Source organism: Eschscholzia californica, unplaced genomic scaffold (genome assembly GCF_041429995.1).
Source record: "Eschscholzia californica isolate CP2 unplaced genomic scaffold, dmEscCali1.0.p SCAF_1, whole genome shotgun sequence".
Taxonomy (NCBI): domain Eukaryota; kingdom Viridiplantae; phylum Streptophyta; class Magnoliopsida; order Ranunculales; family Papaveraceae; genus Eschscholzia; species Eschscholzia californica.
The window spans coordinates 65930904-65948534 of record NW_028238198.1 but is presented as its reverse complement, the minus strand read 5'-3'; the positions used below and the strand labels follow the sequence as shown (position 1 = coordinate 65948534).

Genomic DNA, 17631 nt, shown 5'->3' with positions numbered 1-17631 from the left:
GTTGCACGCAGTACCCCAACTTGAGCATGTTTCCAACCCTCAATGAAGCATTGGTTCGGATTAGACCGGGTGCGGGTACTCTGCCCCTCTCTCACGCACACTCACACAAAAGATCGAGTTTGGGCTTCCTGATGAGCCTAAAAGGTTACCCTAAATGGTCTCTACCCGCAAGTATACGAGCGCCAAGTAATAAAACCCGGTAAGACCGGGGTCGATCCGCAGAGACTTGGTCAAACTTATTCTTAGTCTTAGAACTAGTACAATTCTTTTTTCGAATGAAGGTTTTGGTGATGGAATAATGAAATACTGAAAGAAAACAAACAATAATGATAAAAGGAAATCAATGGGGAAGAAACCTAGGATTTCGAGTCCGTCTAATCATGGTCAAATAACAACCTATTCATCAATTACATTACATAACTGGATTTTCTCGAACGATGATGACTCAAATATTGACTTACAACTAATTAGTATCCACCATAAAAGAATCTAGTCTAATAATGATAGATCAAATTGGAAGCATAAACAATGACAACTATATCATCGACAAGGTCGAACTCATACCACATCATGGATACTAACTATTGTCTATCAACATATCAAGCATCAACCATAAAAGAACCTCATCTAATGATGGTGGATCAAGCCTACAAGTATAAACAATGAAAGAAAATCACTTAAGTTATGATAAGAGTTTAAACACGCTATTATGATGAAAAGGCTATATCAAAGACTTGATGATAAAAGTTTCATCTAAACCCTAGACAAAGAGAATCATCAATCCATGAAACAAATGAAGAACATCATAATAATTTTGCTCATTCTATTATAATAATCAAATACAAGAGAAGAAAATAAAGTTACGAAAGAAACCACCAAAATATTTGATCTCCTTATTCCATTACAATAGTATCTTTGTAGTTTCTGCTTTGTTTCTTCCTCACTCTCTCTACATTTGATTAAGAAAATGTCTCTGTTAATAGAAAAAAAAAATGAAAGAAAGTCTCTCACAAACTCACTCTATCTCTCTCTAAAAACATTCTTTGTTCTCTCTGAATCTCTCTCTCTCTTTTGTTTTCTTCTCTTCTCTCCATCTCTAAAAGTTATTCCTTGAAGCTCAGAGAAGGAGATGAAGAACAGAGCTTCAACTTTTATGATCTGCACCAGGCGAGCCCCCCAGACAAGGTGGTGAATCCTTTCTTAGCTCTCTGTTTATAAAAAAAAACGAACTAGAACAATCCAAATTTCAAGAAATTTCCAAGAGATGGAAGCCCCTCCAAGTGTGAATACATATCCACTGGTGGACTTTGTATCATCAGTATTTGATATCCAATTTGCATCACAATATCCTTCAAGTACTTCTGGATACTTAGTGTAATGGAGTTCATATTCCTTTGTATGTCGTAGATACTGTAATAGCATAGTTATAGCAATCCAATGTGTATCATCCGGATTACTTGTGAATCTGCTCAAGTTTCTTACTGAGAGAGCTAAGTCTGGTCGAGTACAATTCATGAGATACATAAGGCTGCCTATAATCCTTGAGTACTCTAATTGTCTTACTCCGGTTTTAGTATTATTTTTAAGATGAATACTTGAATCTAAAGGAGTCTTTGCTATCCTGTCGTCACTTTTGCTAAACTTTTCCAAAATCTTCTCAACATAGTGAGATTGGGACAAACTAATTCCTTCAGCTGTCTTGGTATGTTTTATGCAAAGAATGACTTCAGCTTTTCCCAACTCTTTCATATCAACGTTTTTGGAAAGCATTTTCTTAGTTATATTAATGACATCTAAATTATTTCCAATAATTAACATATCATCTACATACAAACATAATATGACACATCCTTTAGTAGTGCTCTTAGTGTAGACACATTTGTCACACTCATTAATTTTGAACCTATTTGGTTGTAAAGTAGTACCAAATTTCAAGTGCCACTGCTTAGGAGTTTGCTTAAGACCATACAATGATTTTACTAATCTAAACACCTTATTTTCTTGTCCAGGACCACAAATCTTTCAGGTTGTTTCATATAGATCTCTTCATCAAAATTTCCGTTTAAGAAGGCCGTGTTTTACATCCATTTGGTGAATTTCCAAATTATATAAGGATGCTATAGCTACTAACACTCTTATGGAGGTGATTCGACTAACAGGAGAATAAGTATCGAAATAATCTAATCCTTCCTTTTGTCTGAATCCTTGTGCGACGAGTCGCGCCTTATACTTTTCAATAGATCCATCTGTTTTTAATTTCTTCTTAAAAATCCATTTACATCCTAACAGCTTACAACCATCCACTACCTCCCAAGTATAGTTTTGCATGATGGATTCTATCTCACTGTTCACAGCTTCTTTCCAAAATAGAGCTTCTGGAGTAGTCATAGCTTTTGTTAATGTTTGAGGTTTTCCTTCAATCATAAGGGTGACGAAATCAGGACCAAAGGTCTTTTGTACCTTGGTCCTTATACTCCTTCAAGGTTTAGTTTCTTGTTGTTTGATTTCAGTGTCATCTTCTTTAGATGGTTCTGAAATTTGATCACTTTGATCTTTGTTTCTTTTCTTAGTTTCACATTATATTTCCTGGTTCTGTCTATATGGAAAGATTTCCTCAAAGAACTCTGCATCTCTAGATTCTATAATGGTGTTTACATGGTATCTGTTATATCCGATTTGTGAACCAAAAAACGATAGGCACCACTAATAATTGATGATCCTATGTAAATACAATCTACAGTTTTAGGTCATATATCTTAACCTTCTTAGGAGGGGGAACTAGTACCTTAGCAAGCCACCCCCACACTTTTGTGTACTTAAAAGATTGTTTTCTTCCTTTCCATAGCTCATAAGGAATGTATCCTGTTTTCTTATGGGGTAACTAATTTAGTAAGTGGTTAACTGTTAAGATAGCCTCCCGCCCACAAGTTCTGAGGTAAACCAGAACTCAACAACAATGCATTCATCATTTCTTTCAAAGTTCTGTTTTTACGCTCAGCAATTCCATTTTGTTGAGGGGTGTATGTAGCGGCTGTTTGATGAATGATTCCATTCTTTGCACATATTTTAGCAAAAAGAGATTCATATTCTCTTCCTCTATCACTTCTAATTGCCTTAATCTTTTTATTAAGTTGATTTTCCACTTCTGTTTTACAAAGCTCAAATTTTTGAATTGCTTCATCTTTACTTCTTAATAGGTAAACATAACAAAATTTTGTGGAATCATCTATGAAAGTGATGAAATATTTCTTTCCTCCTCTTGTTTGAACCATTTTTAAATCACAAATATCAGTGTGAATTAAATCTAAAGGTTCTGTGTTTCTTTTAATTGATTTAAAAGAACGCTTAGTCATTTTTTACTGTACACAAGTGGGGCACTTCTTTCTAGATTCAATTTCGAATTTGGATATTAGGTCCATATTCATTAATTTCTTTATTGAATTTAAATTCACATTCCCTAATCTCTTATGCCAAATTTCAGAAGAAGATTCAACAATATAATCGGAACTCATAGCTTTATTATTAATAATGTTTGATGTCTTAGGCATTACAGTAGTTACATTTAGTTTAAATAGACTCCCTGACATGTATCCCTCGCCCACATACATATTATTTTTAGACAGTACAAAATTGTCTGCCACAAATACAAGTTTAAACCCATTCTTACTAAGGAGAGATCCGGATACTAGATTCTTCCTTACATCTGGAGCATGGTACACATCATTCAAGGTTACTTCTTTTCCAGAAGTAAACTTCAACACCACCTTTCTTTTGCCTTGGACTTTGGTGGTTGAGTCATTACCCATAAACAGGTTCTCTTCATTGGCTGCTTCTTTATAAGTAGAGAACAAGCTTCGATCAACACAAATATGGCGAGGAGACCCTGTATCTATCCACCATTCTCTCATGTTACCAATGAGATTAACTTCAGTGACAACAATACATAGTGTTGGGAATTGGTGGTGTCTACTAATGTCGTTAGCGGAATCTCAGACATCACATGTCTAACATTAGTATCCAGGATCACATGCATAAACTAATAATCAACTAAGAGTTAGAGATTACCTTAATCGCTAGTTTTCCCTCGAACCTTTCCAATCGCTTTGAGAAGACCAAGAGCTCCAATTGTAGCTCCTCTACTTGGGACACCGAATGGTCTACTGATGTGACATGAAAATGTCACATTTGGAGAGCCTAACTTAGACTAATTAGTCATTTTCGAGTGTTATCAATAATATTTTATGTGTTTTTCTTGTTAGGTAATCATTTTTGGAGTTAAACATGTAATTTGGAATAAAGAGAGCGAATCATCACTATCATTTCATGTGCCGAAAATGAGAGAAAAAGACTTCAAACAAATCAAATGACAAGTATAGTCAATGACGAGTCCGACGGTGAAAACGGTATTCAATTCGGAGTTCGGACGGGGAAGATATGAAAGAAAGAAGTCTGAGGGTATTCTAGTCCTTTGTGAGAATTTGAAGATGTAGAGAAAAGGATGGAGGCACTCTCTTGGTTTCTAAATCAAAGCCCAAAACCAAGTCCAAGCCCAAGAAATATTAAGAGAAGAAGAATTGTGTAGAGATTTTATGGGCACCCATTTGTGGTCTAAAGACTTAGTCAAGTTTGACTAAGTCTAGGGTTTGAATGAAGTTAGAGAAAGGGGTCAAAGACACTATTCATCATCTTCTAGCTTGGAATCAATCAACACACAACTTGGAAATGGAGGCAAGGGGCTAGGGTTCTTCATCACCAAAAGAAGAGCTTGAAGAAAGAGGGAAAAAGAGAGCAAGGGGAAGGAGGAGCCGACCCAAGCATAGGCCGGCCGAGCAGCTACCGGAGCACGGGAACTGCAGCACGGACCAGATTGCACGGAACAGCAGCAACCCAACACGCACAGGAGCAACAGCTGCTGGTTCTTCAACTTGCACAGCAGCTTCCACGAGAAGATCTGCTCGGGACAGCACGCTCCAACTCCGGGACGCATCTGCAGCTCGGGCCAGCAACTCCGGCACGCGGCTGCAGCACCCTTTGGCCCGAATCTAAGTTGGTTTGGCCCGATTTCATCATTCTTTGGCCGAAATTTTCATGGTGTTCCGACCACTTTCTTGGCCGGAAATCTTAGGGCTTTTGTTCCCCTCATCCTTGGCTAGCTTCTCATTTGGTTTGATTTGCTTTTGGGTTAGAAATTGGTAGAGAGAGAAAGCTAGGGTTTAGCTTTAATGGAGGTTTGTGATAAATGGAGAAGATGATGGTGGTCGCTATGGGGAACCCAGAATTTGCTAAGGGGAGATCAACTGCACCTTAAAGACTCATATTTTCCGACGATCTTAACCTCGAATCACATCGAAAAAGGGGGATTCTCTCATCATTTTCTTTTCATTTCTTATTCAATCACCATGTTTAGCTAACTTTAGTATGTTGATTATATGAGATGAAATGTGATGAATTCGTGATTATGTCTAATATGATTTGATGTTTTGATTACAAATTGATGTTCATTTATTTCGATTATCGTTTCGATCGTATTTTCATGTGTCTTCTCAAGCACTTCACATAGTTAGGCGACTAGACGACACTTTGGATGACTCGGGATTAACCGAATTAGACGTTTGTTTGACTATGTATGATCTCCGGATATACGTAGTACTTAGAAACATCTACTTTAGGAGTCGAACATCGATTATACTTCGACACATTAGATTGGATCATACGTAGTCGTAGGTTTATCATTATGGATTCCCGGACTTCGACACCTCTCTCACTTATTTGTTGCCCGAATCGAGTCTTACCGTCTCCCGACTCTTGTTCCTCCGACACTTCTCTCGAATCTCTCTCGCCCGTTTTACTTATATTGTTTAGTTAGTTTTGCTTGTTTTCTTGTTTTGTTACTCATTCAATCTAAACCCCCTATTTATCTTATTTTCTTTCGTTTTTAGCCTAAGTTAGTATTTGACATCTAAACCGAGGGATAGGACCCTTCGTTATCCAAACTACCAACTTATCCTTGGATCGACTCCGGTTTTACCGGTTACTACTTCATACCTCCGCTTGGGTGTGCAACCTTTTCGGGACCCTTCGTTATCCAAACTACCAACTTATCCGTGGACCCTTCGTCATCTACTTAATCTTCCACCCTGTAATCTAGCTAGAACTCCAATGGTAGTTTGATAATAAGAAAAACTGCTTCTTCATTATTTGACTAGTTGATAGCTTTTGGGACTTAGCTCACTTTCTCCTCTCTACTTGATGTTGTAGAGTAAGAAAGCTCTTAGATAAATTCCACACCTTATTCACTGTCCTAAGGGTCATTATATAGAACCCTAATAAGAGTCCCGCTCAAATTTAGTTTCCTAAAAGACCCTTTTGAATAAGATTAAGGAAATAGTCGAAAATAGAAACTAGTTGCTATTTTCTCAATTCCTTGATGAGGGGACGTCCAAACCAGACCAAAATTGGCAGATATAACCTTCGCTATTTGGGGAACCGACCCTCCAATTTTCAGCCCAATCCGAGCCCAAAAAGTCCCTTTTTGGCCCTAGGCCCAAAACCCATCTTTTGGGCCTTTTGTGTTATCTTTGCCTAAATTTGTTTTAGGCCTATGAGACATATTTATGGGTCTCTCCCATGATTATATATCTCACTCCAACTAGTCATATCATCCGATTAAATAGCCTTTCTTATGTGTAACCCCTTGTAGGATCCGGTCGAAGTTAGCCGCGAATTACTTCGTAATTCAACGATCGTAGTTGGTTTCTAGCTAAACACTACGACCCCTAAATCAACCGGACTTGATGATCTTCTTCATAAATTTTCCTATCCGACAAATTGCTCGCATTGCATCTTTGGTCGAAGGACATCTCCTTCACATAGGTTCATATTTTCAAATTTCTGAACCACATCATCGACCATGTCTTCATTATCAGTAACGAGAACACATAAATTCTGAAGATCTGAATCTTCAATAAGTGAAGTTTGATTCTTCACTTTGTTTGGTTTACTGCCTAGTTTAGAAGACCGACAATCCTTTGCAAAGTGCCCGGATTTTCCACTAGTAAAACAACCATTAGTATTTTCTTCCTTTTGGTCTTACCATTTGATTTGGTTGACCGTTTCCTTTTATTAGTCTGGTTTGGTTTTGTTTCAACCACATTAACATTGGCGATTTTTCATTTCTCCTTTCAGCACTTCGACTATCTTCCTCAATCCTTAATTTGAGGATTAGGTCTTCAAGACCCATATCTTTGTTCTTGTGTTTAAGATAGTTTCCAACCTAGAGGGAGTTTTTCTATCATAGCACGAACCTGAAGGGCCTCATTAGTAATCATATTTTCTGCCTTCAACTCTTGTAACAACATTTAGAGTTCTTGTACTTGTAACATAACTGGTTTAGAATCAGTCATTTTATAGTCCAAGGACCTACGAACAATGAATTTTTTCATACCCGCTGTCTCTGTCTTATATTTGTTGATGACGGTATTCCATAATTCCTTAGAGGTTCCTATAATATAATAAATATTATATAGGTTGTCATCATGAGAATTAAGTATATAATTCTTACAGAGGAAATCACTATGCTTCCATGCCTCCACGGCGGACACATTATGAATGTCACCATCCTCATTTAGGATAGGTTTTTCTTCAGAATGATATTTAGCCAACCCGATAGTGGTTAAATAAAACAACATCTTCTGCTGCCAACGTTTGAAATCAATCCCCTTCTGGTTTCTCAGCATGGTTCGAGGATGAAGCATTAACACGAACAATTTCAACGTTTGTTGTCATTTCACTTATCACAGAAACAAAGTAAAGTTAATATTTTAAGAACCAGAAAACTAAATATATATAAATTGTCTTAAGATTGTTGTTTCCCTGGTTCTCTTTAAGATAATAAAAACTTAATATTTCTGCTTAAACAAAACAGAGTACAACCACTTTGGTTTTTATTTTCTTCTGATAAAGAAAGAGTTATCTTCTCTAAACTAATTGAAAAAGACGAAAACAGTGATTATCAAAATGAAAATTAAAAGTAATAAATATCTGAATCGAGGATGCTCTGTCCTTAAGACAATTTACACCTTGTATATTAGTACCAACAGTAATGGTGTATGCCTCCCAGGATAAAACAGATTACCTATCAAGTTAAAGATGGTACCTCTTAGTTATGATAGTCTGACGAACTCTGTAAGCAATACGAACTTCTGAACAATGATCCTTAAACTCTAATGCTTGAAAATGAATGCTCAGAAATGCTAAAAATTGATAATCTGTTTGCTGAATTCTCATGGTATTTATAGGGGTATTGACACCAATTCGTATGGGTGCCTATAGACGAATGGATGCTTCCCAACATACATATTTGACGGTTGGTTTTTGGGTTGCCATGTTGACCGTCAGATCTTAACGGATCTATCAAGATCTCACGCATTGAACCCCCACTGTTAGATCATCAATGGGTCTATCTTAAGAGCGCCAACCATCCTGACCGTCAGATCAAATCTATGGCCGTAAAATCCAATTGCTCCTCGCGACGACGCGTACGTGCAAAGTGCGTCCGAGCGGCTCTAAAGCGCCCGCGCATGCGGGCTTCGCGTGGTTCGTATATAAGGAAATAAAACTTCTGCAACATCATAAATGTGGTACCAAACTCAAAGTCCCAGTTTAGAGTTAATGGTGCCCATACCAAACTAATTTGGTGTTAACTCATTCATACGAAATCGGATTTGGACAAAATTTAGGTCTAAATTGAAGAGCTCGACGAGACATCGTGCTCGAGATTCTGATGAATATAGGTACCTCAAATTAAGGAAAAACCGGTCCAGCTGCTTTTGAGCTAGGTACCGATTCCAACAAACAAGTCGACAAACTCTATGAGAACATGGAATTGTTTCCCCAAAATACAACGGCCTGATCAAGAGAGCCAGAAATAGGGGCCGCACACCGTAGCTTCTTCCTATTGACTTTATTTGTTTCTGGGGGGGGGGGGGGGGGGTTGGCTTGAACTATTCTCATTGAAGCTGAGTAAAGAACTGAAGCTAGCAACTCCATCGAGTTCACCTGGGGTTCCCGGGGCCAAAGAGTCAATGGAATTGACTTCGTCATTGCGAAACGAGTCAAGAAGGAAGGACTAAAAGCCCCTCAGAACACTACAATAGAGCGTGTTCCAAATATGGCTGCTATTGGAATGATTCCTCTCTCCGTCCAGATAGAAAAAAAGATTTTCGGCTCAGTAGCCAGAACAAACAAGACACCTTTCTCTTGGAATTGTTGTTCTTTAGGATTAGAGTTGAGGCGTATGTCAGTTGACTTAGAAAAGGATACGTACCCCGCTTTAATAGTTCGTTTTTTCGTTCAGGCTTGCACTTGACTGATCTCACAACTTCCAATATAAATAAACAATAAATATGGATGAAGTAGTTTTCCTTCTTTTTTTCCCTCCTTTCGCCTAAAGTAAGATAAACCTATCAAAAGGAGAGAAACATAGAGGGGAAGGGAACAAGGAGAAGAAGATATATAAAGTGAAAGACCAATCTGACAACTCATCTTTGTAGACTAGTTGATTTTAGATACTTTCTAAATAGAAAATATAGGGAGCAAAATTATTCTAAAAACATGACAAGAAAAGAAAGTAATTTAGAAGATAAAGTTGAAAAGAAAGATAGTCATTTTAACGAGTTAAACATAATAAGTTGGGTATGAATAAATCTGTACCGCCTAACGTCTTCGTCTAAATCAAATTTAAACAGCTAGTGAGAATAGATAAAGATCTCAAGCGCCTTGACCATATGATGTAGAACGCAGCGGAATTAAAGAAGACGATAAAATAAACGAAGAACGATTAAAAGAAAGATTAAAATAACTCTAAAACTGATAAACTTTATTAAACTCAAGGGGATTTTCTCTTCAACATGCAATTAAAAGACAGACTGGACCTCCTTTTATAGGATAACATACTTTCCTAGATAGACTCGAATTAGACTTTCCTAAATAATTAAAAGACTGCAACTTCCTAAATAGATAGACTCAAATCTGGACCTTTCCAATTATTGGAAATACTAAAACAATATAATTTCCTAAACCTAGATTCTCTATGAATCATACTAAAATTGGGACTTCCTAAATCTCTTCCTCATGGCCGGACGGCCTATGGGACCGGTATGGCCATGGCCAAAGTATCCACGCCGGGTGCCCCTGCATCAGCATCCCCTTCTCCCAAGAGGTTCGTCCCGAACCGTTTCGATGAAGAAAACAATATGATCCACCTGTAGACGCTGAATTCCGCCAAGGCGATCTGGAATTCCCACTTTGAACGAATTTTACATGGAATCTGAAGGATACCAATTTTCCAGAAATTGCCAATTTTAATCTCAATCTCATATACCACTGATTCTCGCAATCTTAACTTTAGGGATTCAAGAACAATCATCTCGCCATCTTCCCACGGTAGATTTAACCACTTAATAATTTTCAAGAAAATAAGTAGTACGAGCAAGTCTGAAGTAAGAGTAATTGTAGCCAATTTCCAAGATTCCTCGTCAAGAGCCAAAGTAGAAGCATCACCAACTCCCGTAAAACGGTGGAGAGGTCGAAAACACAAATGCTCTTCTCCGAAAGATTGTTCGGTAACTTTACCTGGAACTGTGACACGAAGTGACCCATGAATCGTATCTGGTGGTTGAGACAGTATAGAAAGATGGGATGGACCACCTCCTCTTCCAACAGTACCACCTCGAATTCCTTCATCTTTTAGAAAAGATAAGACTTTACTCCAAGAAGCTCTTAGATAACTAGTCGCGTATTGACGAACTTGACCTCGACGTTTTCGAATCCAGGGATTGCCCAAAAAATTTCCAAGATCAGAGTCTTTCACTTTCTGAACTATATAAAGTATATTATTCAGCAATAATATGTATTTCATTCTTCCATCTTCATCAAGTTTCGATTTTTCTTCCAAATTCGATTCCAAAGATGAAATCAAAATCTGTAATCGACTACCGATGGGGAGAGGTTACCTAAATTCAAGTTATGGGTATCGGTATCATCATCTCCTAGTTGTAGTTCGTTTTTATCGGTTTCTAAGAGTAAATTGAGTGTTTTATTATAATCTACTAGCTGTTTAATATAATTCATAACGTAACGAGTTAAGGGATGAATCTCACCACCAAGAGTTGTTTTCTTCGAAGTTTCGTTCTGAACTGCATTTTCAAACTCCATGAAAGTTCCTTTAGCTGCTTTCCCCAATCTATCAAGTGTTTCTTGAGCTTCAGTATAAAGAATTTTACCTGATTCATCTGAAAATAGTTCTTCAAGATTTGGGAGAACTTCAGCTAGGGCATCATACATAGTTAGAATTCGAAATACCTTTTCCGACGATTTTTTTGCTATAGCAATTGCTTCAGCAAAAGTTAGTAATTGATTCATACATCCTTTTGTTGTTTCAAGAAAACAAATTTCTCAAATTAGGTCTGAACCTTCAAAAATTTGATCACAAATTCGTTTCTCACCAGATAAAAGAACCCTAATTTCAATTTTGATACCTTGAATCCACTTTTTCGTTTTATCATCTAGAGATTGCCAGTCAATTTTCTAAACTTCATCAATACTTAATTTCTCAAGCCCTAGGGTTAATAAACATTCATTTAGAACATCACGACGAACGCTCGAGTAAACTTGACAACTCATTTTCATATCCAGATCTGATCATCCTTTCTGCTATTTCTTTAAGATCAGATAAACAATCTGGTTGAATCAAATCAACAAATTGATCTTCATCCAAATCACTTGATTTTTCTCTCTATATCTTTAGAAAAACTCTCATGATCATCTTTAACAAATCCATCAAGATCTTCAATTTCTCCATCATTTGAAGTTAATGAAATCGAACCTCTTCTAATTGATCCTTTAAGTTTATTAGCATCAAGAGGAACAGTATTTCTAATCAAAATATGACAAAATTCATCTTCTAATCTAGACACAGCTATCTGTAAAACCGGTGTAGCCGAATTGTTTGAGATGTTTTCGGGTTCTCGATATCGTGTGAAATAGTAATTCTCGAGTTTACTATTGTGGTGGGGTAACGAAAAGTCAATATCTCGGGGTTGTAGGAGACTTTGGGTTTCTAGAGGTAGGGTGTAGGTAGCCGAATTGTTAGGGGTTCGATAATTCGGAGGGGTATGATGAACGTCATGTTGGTGTTGAGGTGGGGTGAGGGTTGTGTTGGTTGATTCGGGGAGACGGGTTCCGTAGGGAATGTTGCTCGTATGGTGTGGGTATGGTGTTGTGAAGTACTGTGAGGGTTGTTGATTACTCATAGGAAGGTTTATAATAGGCCGCGACTTTGGGGAATAAAGAAAATTCTCCGGGGAATAAATATTTTTCTTAAAACTAGTCAAATAAGATGCTATAAAAAAATTTCTTTTTATTGTTAAGGGGCTTCTACTTTTAGAAGATGCTATAAAAAAGGCTCCATCTCATCACCTCTCTCTGCCACTTCATCTTCTCGACACCTCATCATCTTCTCCGGCGAAAGTCGCCGGCCGGTCAATTTTCCGGCCGGCGACCTTCAAACATAATTTTTTTTTTTTAATTTTCTCTCCTCTATCTCTCTCTCTAACTTTTTTTTTTACCTCTCTCTCTCTAGAACAGATCTAGAGAGAGAGGTATGTTCGTGTCATCACGAACAGACTTTGTTCATGATGAACACGAACAGAGTCTGTTCGTGATTGAACATGAACAGATCTGTTCGTGATTGAACACGAACAGATCTGTTCGTGTTCCTCTGAACGTGATGGAACACGAACAGATCTGTTCGTGTTCCTCTGTTCGTGTTCCTCTGTTCGTGTTCCATCACGAACAGACCTCTCTCTCTCTAGAACAGTTCAAGAGAGAGAGGTAAGAAAAAAAAAATAATTAGAGAGAGAGAGAAGAGAGAAAATTAAAAAAAAAAAAATTATGTTTGAAGGTCGCCGGCCGGGAAATTGACCGGCCGGCGACTTTCGCCGGAGAAGATGATGAGGTGTCGAGAAGATGAAGTGGCAGAGAGAACAGATGAGATGGAGGAGAACTTTCAAAAAAATGTATTCTGTATTCCCCATAAAAATTTATTCCCCGGAGAATTTAAAAAAAAATCTGGATTCCCTCGAGAATTTATTCCCCGGAGAATTTTCTTTATTCCCCAAAGCCGCGACCTTATAATATACTCAACTGAACTGTGGTGGGGTAAGGTAGATTGGTGGAAGGTTTTGGTAGGGTTTGGTGATATAACACCTAGGTAATGTGGTGGGAAAGAACGGTTCTGGCTGGAAAACGTGTCTATGGTGGAACTTGGGTGATTAACTAAGGTATCGGGGAATGGAAAGTGCTGGTCAATTATTGGTGTATGTGGGTCCTAGGTGTGTGTTATGGTTGCTGGTTGGGGTATAGTAGAGTTCGAACGAATACCTTCAATTTGGATGGATAATTCCTGGAGCAAATCATTGATTTGATCGAATCGATGATCAATACGGTTAAATTTTTCAAATTTTTCTTTTTTGTACTTGTCGAAAACATACTCTAACTTTGTAACCGAAGACAATCTCTTGTCGAGGTTGTCCCATTCGGAAGCGAAAGTTGGAGTTTTCTCCTTTGTTGGTGTAGCAAGAAAGGTAGGGATAAATACCACTTGATGTAGAACGCAGCGGAATTAAAGAAGACGATAAAATAAACGAAGAACGATTAAAAGAAAGATTAAAATTACTCTAAAACTGATAAACTTTATTAAACTCAAGGGGATTTCTCTTCAACATGCAATTAAAAGACAGACTGGACCTCCTTTTATAGGATAACATACTTTCCTAGATAGACTCGAATTAATCTTTCCTAAACCTAGATTCTCTATGAATCATACTAAAATTGGGACTTCCTAAATCTCTTCCTCATGGCCGGACGGCCTATGGGACCGGTATGGCCATGGCCAAAGTATCCACGCCGGGTGCCCCTGCATCACCATACATCTATAGAAATCTCTTAGTTCTTACCTGTTCCTCTTTTCAACTTGCAGTTGTTAGGTTTCACCTTTTGGACTGGAAGCAACCACCCAATACCTCTTTTTCCTTTACCTGTATATTAAATATGTATATGTCATACACTCAGAAATTGAACCAACATATTTGTTCGAAGACTTAACCATATATTGGAGTCGACCATCACTGATCCTAGTCATGAATATCCATAAAACAAAGATATCTATCCATGAATTGGTCTCAACTAACTACCCTATTTGCAACAACATAGCATAATAAAGAGAACAAGTAAGGTTACTAAATTTACTTAGGGACACATGAAATTCTTGGAAGGAACCCTAACCCTCCAACGGTGGTCAAGAGGTGAGATGAAGGCAGTGTCTTATAAGTGTAACAAGGCAAAATCAAGTTTCGGCTACATTTTTCGTAATCAAGTACAATGAGATGTCTTTTTAACCAAGAACATTTTGAAAAGTTATTTGGGGCCTAGCTCTTTAAAAAGATGAGATGTCTTTTTAACCAAAAAAATCCAAAAATTGGACCTTTTTAACCAAAAAAAAATCCAAAAATTGGGCCTTGGGCCCAATTTCCTGTAGAGGATATACATGTTTAATGTTACCTGAAAAAACACAGTATTCTGTAAAAAAACATAATGAGTGACAAAGTCGAAAGGCTTATCATGTAAGCTGATAAAAGATATATTCAGTACCGTACCCCTACCTCATATAGAACTCAAGTCGAAATGCTTAGCATGTACCATCTGAAAGAATACGATGATGTAACATTATGACAAACAACAAAGAGATCTTAATTATTATACCAATTTTCAATATATAGCATTATAGACAAAAAAAATAGGTAGATCAACGCTTATTTTGACTCAATAAATGACAAGATTAACACACGATTATGCGACAGAAAAAAATGAAGTATAATTCCTGTAGCACGATTGTGAAAGAACATGATGAAGTAGAGAGTCAAATAGAAGAAACTACTTAACCTGATTCATGTGATTCTTTTTAATTTCACATTCAATCTTAAATTCTCGGAACGAAACTACTTAATGCAACAAAATCCATCGATTTGTTTATGCAAGTTATTCTTCAATATTACAACCATCCGAAAAAGCTACAAATAAAATTATCGTCCTTAAATTATATCAGCTATTTTGGTATCTTGTGTTTAGAGTACTTCAACTCAAACTTACGAATATGAAAACATCTTCATGGAATTTTATTGATGATGCTTCAAATTTTAAACGTCATTCTATCTTACCCTTTACTTAACATGGACACTATCCGTCAACAATTGGTTGCCCAAGTGGTCTGATGTGTTGACATAAACTCCAAAATTCTGGAGGTCCCAGGTTCGATTCCCAGAGGAGGTGGTTTTCATGGTTTATTGAACTTGGGTTATTAAGGTATAAATAATGTTGTTGGGCTTTAGGCCAGAGTTTAGTTGGGCTATAGGCCCGTTCTTTGAAAGAGTTTGAATTCGGCTGTTTCGTGCTTATCACCTCTTTGATGTATCAATGGCAATGTAATGACTATCATAAATCGTAGTCAATTTCCAAAAAAAAAAAAACAAAACATGAACACTATCCATTAAAGGCTTTATTTTGTTGCAAGTATCCATAAAAGACTTAACCTAAAGAAATGTTTTATGATCCTAAGTCCTAACACTATTGATTGCGAGTACAGACAAGATGAACATACAAAATAACGTATCGGACAAGATTTACAACAATATACAAGCATCTCATAAGCAAATTCGACACGAGCATCTCAGATGAGAACCCGACAGAAGTACCCATCTACCAACCATGACAGAAAAAGTTACATGTTTAAACTTTAATGCATTCAAGATCAAAACTTTCATTAGAATAAATATTGCTGGAATAAGGGAGATAGTTATGTCTTTAGAAGAAGATTTTGAATTTCATAACATTTATTGGGCCTTCCCACAAACCCAATCTTTAAAATTTGGAATATCTCTTAACTTCTTATTAGGCTAGAGCATTTATTCTTCTCCATTCAAGTTTAGCCTATCTTCAAGAGTTTAGGATCATAAGAACTTCAATAATTGTAGACTTAAATGCATTCAAATTCTACACTTTTCTTTGGAATAAATGTTCCTAAAATCAAACATGACATATACATATGAAAGATCTTGAAACCAAAGGATTCCTTTTTGTCTCCCCCCCCCCCCCCCCCCCATACAAAGTTACGGACCATATCTTTGAATTCTAGCAATATTTCTTACCAATTTATAGGCTAGAACTTTAATAATTCTTCAGTGAGTAAGCCTATAAAGGTGAACCGGCATTGGCTCCTATAAGCATAATCTAAATATATTTTTATATTATGTTACCGAGTCTTGATTATGTTGTTAAATTGGTCCAAACATTACCATAAAACTGTAAGATTTCTATAATTAAAATATTCTTTTTAGAAGATTTTTAAAATGTAAAATAATTATTTACCACAATCCCAACATTAAATTTAGAATATTTCATTACCAGTTTTCTCAAAGTCTTCACAATTTCTCGCAAAACCAGAGCAAAAGACTTCATATCCCACCCTATAAATAAATGAAGCCAATGTATAGTTAATCACAAAGTCTTTTGTTCAACTTTGTATTCAATTGTCAGAGTACTTGGTACAACTAGTTACTTTTTCTCATATCTTTTCATTTCTCTTATTTGGTTCACACAACTAGTAAGGGAACACTTGGCTATTCCGGTGATTAACAACCATGTCCAATCATGGAGTTTCCTTGGTCAATTAGGCGAATAGGCTTGCTGAAAACTTGGACGCCTAAAGGTTGGAAAGACAATTCGACTTTATGTTGGTCCAAAACTATTTGGTAATTCAAATTTGTTTCTTCTTCTACTTTTCAAACAACATTATGTATATAAATATAAATATACTATTATTTTGTTCTTCATGTTCCTTTTGTAAGAAAGTTTATCCAATATAAAGTTCTATTTTGCAGGAGTACATTATCTATCATTATGACTTTCACTCTCATGTTTATCCTTCGTCCATGCATTTGGGGAACGCGACTTCCCTTGCAAGTGATGGAAACTGTTTGGCCTCCAACAAAGTAAACTCATCTTTCTTTTTCTAATATTTTTCATTAGTAAATTGGACTAGATGTAAAATGCCTACTAACTAAATTGTCATATTCGAAACAACAAACCAAATCGGTGATGGTGTACTGTGTTGGACGGAATATTATCAGAGCATTTGTACCACTCAGTTCGGATTATCTCTTAGTATTGGTTCTCTATTCTGATATGTTCTTCCACTTCTTTTAATATTTTTTTTTGGGTGATCTTTTGGGGCCTACCTATTTTCACTTCTAGATCTCTTCATCTAACCCTAGATGGTCCCTCTAGTAAAACGATCGATAATTCGATTTCCTAACATTGAGATTGCTTTTAATGTTGATTCAGGGCTTACATGACCTACATGTCAAACTGTAGCTAACATGACAAGAGGGAAAACACCTGCTCAAATTCGTTCGATATTCGGCATCAAGAATGACTTCATTCCTGAAGAAGAAGAAGCGGTTGAGAGGGAGAGCCAGTGAGTTTTCCAGTGATTGAAAGTCAGAAACCCACCAGATC

General features: G+C 36.9%; 1 long non-coding RNA gene and 1 pseudogene across 2 annotated transcripts in view; both read right to left on the bottom strand.

Moving 5' to 3' along the window:
* Positions 1–9856: 9856 nt before the first annotated feature.
* LOC147568369 (exocyst complex component EXO70B1-like) lies at positions 9857–12311 on the bottom strand (annotated as a pseudogene). Its single transcript, XR_015234215.1, has one exon. The product of XR_015234215.1 is annotated as an exocyst complex component EXO70B1-like (transcript).
* A 2399-nt stretch (positions 12312–14710) lies between these two features.
* Positions 14711–17631, bottom strand: part of LOC147568366 (uncharacterized) — a 45086-nt gene continuing 42165 nt past the window's right edge. Inside the window, exon 3 of the long non-coding RNA XR_015231034.1 lies at positions 14711–14760. This is a non-coding gene — a long non-coding RNA (uncharacterized LOC147568366). The remainder of the gene's footprint in view (positions 14761–17631) is intronic.